Below are 4,204 nucleotides of genomic sequence, written 5' to 3'. Positions count from 1 at the left end.
TTATATGCATGAAATCTATGCTATATTTGTTTATGGTCTGTATTTAACTAATTCTAGGTGTGTATATATATGTGTATATATAGGTATATATATTTAAAGCACATTTTTAAGGTTCACAGCTCTACCACTTCTTCTTCCAAAGCCTAATAAAACAATTTGTATTTTCTGTCACTGGTTTAGCTGGAATTTATTACCAATTATTACTGCTGGTAAGTTAAATTAGAAGTTGACTTAACTAGGGCAGGGATCCCATTAGGCTTACACCTGCATTTACTCCCCTGTTAGGCCCTGCAGCTGCAGTTAAATCAATTGGCACCATCTGTCCAGAGGCCTGCTTTCGGTTGCCTATCAGTACAACCCCATCTTCAGTCAGTGTTTCAGCTCCTGCTTTCTATTCTCTGCCTGTGCCTGAAGACAGCACTTCTAACTCCTTTTTCAAAATGGGAGCATGAAGCAAAACCTGAACAGAAGCCTCCAGAAATGGTGTTTTCTCCCTGAAGGAAAAGGCAGTACCGGAGCAGACCTGCACCCCACATGGGTAAGAGCTGCCTGTGTGCCCCCCAAGGCAGTCAAGCTCTTGTCTTGGGGTACAGTGCTCAGTGCAGGTTGGTGCAGAAAGGTGGATGACAGGAGTAGAATTTTCCTCGTGCTGAAGTAAAGGAATATTTAACATCACCGGTAAGACAGCAAAAATCTTATGTCTGGCTTGGTTTGCCAGGGATACCAAGCGCTGACGTCAGGGGACGTGAAGGCACTGAGAAGCTCAGCAAATGAGGCCCAAAGAGCATCATTACAGAGAAAGCATCTGTGCATGCACCAAAAGGGAAGGCAAACTGCAGGGAGTTTATCACCACTGCCCAGTGCCACCTGTCTTCCAGCCCTGCGCACAAGGGCTGTCTGTGTTTATCCCAAGACACCCACAGAGGGCTGCTCCCCATCCAGCTGAGACCAAGCGTGTCCACAAAGCTCTTACAGCCCTGAAAACAGCAACGTTCTCATCCCCAGTCTCTGTGTGGAGACCTCTGCCTGGGCCATGGGCAGGATGTATCGCACCAGGTATGCTAACACCACATTAAATCAAGAGAAGATCTCCAGCTTTTTGCATGCTGACATCCATGAGGGCAGCTTTGCTTTATGCTGCATTGTAAGAACCACCACCTGCCAGGACGAGGCTCAGGCCGCTCTGGGGGCAGCCTTCCACCTTGCACCTTTCCCTCTCATGTATCTCCTCTCCTGCAGACCTCAGAGGCAGGACACAACCGTGTCTGTTTTTGTACAGCACCTGACATGGGGAAACTCAGGCAGCTCCTCCGTTGCCATCATGCAAAGACAACAACATTGTGAAATGTGCACTTACAATTTAACTGATTTGAGAAATAGGTTGGACACAGACTGTTAGACAAAATCTTGTGCCAGGTAGAATAGAGCTGATCTTCAGTGCCTCACAGTCGTGAGGACCTGGTGAGACAAGCAAGCACGGAGCAGCAGCCTGAGGGCACTTCCTGTTTTTTAGACAGGTTTCTCCCCACGTATTGCAGAGAAAGTTTACTTTTCACAAAGTGAGATGCAAGCAGGAGAGGTGTTACTAGCGCAAACTCTAAGTTCTCATTTTTACAGGAATATTCCTCAGCACCGAGTCAAAAAGAAGAATCAAAATATAAAAGCCTGAATCTCCTCCCTGGCCCTGAGAACGAGGAATAGAAATCATCGCTTCATGCCGAAAGGTGAGCAAAATTGATTTGCAGCCTGAAGAAACTGCTTAGCTGTGCACAAAAGGCTTGATCCTGCAGTGCTGACTCAGGCAAAGCTGCTGGTTCAACATTCAGCCCAACACTTCAAATACGGTATTTTTTCAGTGCTCAAGCTCTCTGTTCAAAAGCAGAGCAACGCCTCTGCACCCTGCATTTACCAGTGTGCACGTGTGTCTGTGTGCGTTTGTATCTCGGTGGCTGGAGCAAAAGTCAGCTTCTCCTGGCCTTGGGCCGGCTGCGTGCTGGGCCGGCTGGCCCCAAGCTCCCCCCTGTTTAGAGGTGTGTGTCTGAGCTGTCTTTACCATGCACAGTTTGAACAGAGCTGCTAGGATTTCCAAAGCTGCCTGAAAAATCAAAGCCAGATGTTGCCCCACTCAGATGCTGGGGGCAGGAGGAAGGATGGCTAAAGGAAAGGTAGCAAGGCCCTATAGATGTTTGCCAAGACTCATACTGTCTATGAAATGCAGAATGGTCTGGAAGATGGGAAGGAATAGTGGGTGGCAAAAGTTGCAGATGACACAAAATTACTCAGGATACTCAAGCTGGAAGCTGACCTCAGAGAGCTGCAAAAATATTTTGTGGTGCTGAGTAACAGGGTAATAAGCAAAAACGCTGATAAGCAATAGAAAAAAAAAAAAAAAAAAAAAAAGCTGATCAGCAGCAAGCAATTCATTTTTAGGACGAACAAAGATGTACAGGATGAGAGGACTTAACTGCTCTTAACTGCTATTGCTCATGAAAGTGGTGTTGACATCATTATGGAAAGTTCTCTGAAAATTTTTATCAATGCTCAGGAGTTGTTAAAAGTCAAATTGAATGCTAAGGTTTCTTAAGAAAAGTGTAAAGCACAAAATGGCACACACCATTTGTCAGTGTATTAATCCACGGTGTGTGTGTGCACCTCAGGTAATGCCACTTCAAAATAAATAAAATAAATAAAAGGAGGATGACTGGAAGCATCAAGCAGGGATGCAGGGTGTCCCAGTGGAAACCACCAGAACCTCTTCAGTCTGGAAAACCAGGAGTCACAGAAGGGGGCTATGAACATGTGTGGTGTGGAAAAAGGAAAAGGGCTAAGTGAGGTTACTGGGCTAAGTGAGGTTACTCTGTGCTTTTCCCGTTTCCACACTCTAGGGCAGGTTTGAGCTGATGGCCACTTCCACAGGTGTGACATTTGCCAGGCAGACCCTTGAGCTGACCTCCACTGCCTACTCTTCTTCTATACATTCTTGTGCAAAGCGCATTTGGACAGGGAAAGTTATCAAGATTTACAGAGGTAACCTAATAAATTCTAAGCAAACTAAAGACAAATCTTGCTTGTGCTCTCTTAACCTGAATGTTATCCTCTGAAGATAATCCTGTTTCCTCAGGGATTCATGATGCATCTAACAGGTTCGTAGTGATTTATTGGCCATGGTTTATTCATGATCTAAAAAGTGCTTGATCTAGTCACTGTTTGCAAAACCATTACAGACGCCTCACTCTGATGGCTTCTTTCTGGCCAAAATTCAAGTTAAAATTGAATATGAATTATTATATTTGGCTTCAAAGACTTCTTATTCTGACTTTTGTCTTTTCCCTTTCACAGCCTAGAGGGACTTCAAGACTGCAGGAGTATGTGAGTGAAGGTGTAATGGTGCAGTCTTTGATGACTTACATATGTAGTCTCAGCAGAAAACTTTGAACCATTTTCACTAACATTACTTTTGTTACTAAATTGCCTTATTTAAAATTTCATATAGACACATTTGTACTCTTCTGACCTATGGCCACTGGTATATTTATCCAGAACTAAAGAAGCGTGAGACACCCTGACATTTACAGCATTGGAAGTACTTCACTCCAGCATGTAGGGCAGAATCTGCCCTGATCCATAAGGGTGGAAGAGCCAGACTGCCAGCTGTGGCTGTTACCTGCCCATGTTTTACTCCACGGATGAGCTGTTTATCTCTGGGGGATCAGAGACAAACCCAGGTAGAGAGCCTTTTGCTGAGTACAATTGCCATCTACTTAGTTAGTTAGTCTGATGTTGCTGTTTTCTTTTTTGTTTGTTTGTTTAAATTTCTTTCACTTGTTATAAATAACACCATGGGCTTCTCTGTTTGCTTCTCCTTTGTGTTTGAAAGCTACATCACCTTAGTCCTCCTTTATGCATCAGGGCAGCATTTTTAATGCTGTTCCAATAAAATTTAATCTAGGTGACAACAATACAGTTTGATCTGGTCCACTTTTTTTAACAGTGCTAGTTTATCCCTATGGATAGGGACAGAGCTGCTCATTACTCTTTTACATAACAATACAGAACAAAAAAAATAATGAGGCTGGGGAAACACCACTGTCTTCCTCGCCCAGCCTCAGTGACTGCCTCAGCCCCAGTGCTTTGCCAGAGGGGAAGGACACCTGGGGGGACAACAGCCCCCACAGCACTAGTAAAATCAATATCAGGATTAGTT

At 44.4% G+C, this 4,204-nt stretch overlaps 1 long non-coding RNA gene across 1 annotated transcript; it reads left to right on the top strand.

The window, feature by feature from the left end:
- The first annotated feature begins 282 nt into the window (after positions 1-282).
- LOC311420905 lies at positions 283-3,908 on the top strand. Its single transcript, XR_014684612.1, has 5 exons — positions 283-538; positions 719-1,056; positions 1,618-1,724; positions 2,886-3,027; positions 3,340-3,908. It is a non-coding gene; the product is annotated as an uncharacterized lncRNA (long non-coding RNA).
- Positions 3,909-4,204: the final 296 nt, after the last annotated feature.

This window comes from Aythya ferina (assembly GCF_964211825.1).
Source record: "Aythya ferina genome assembly, chromosome: 1".
NCBI lineage: Eukaryota > Metazoa > Chordata > Aves > Anseriformes > Anatidae > Aythya > Aythya ferina.
Note: the sequence above shows the minus strand (reverse complement) of the source record. Positions and strands in the feature narration are given on the sequence as shown.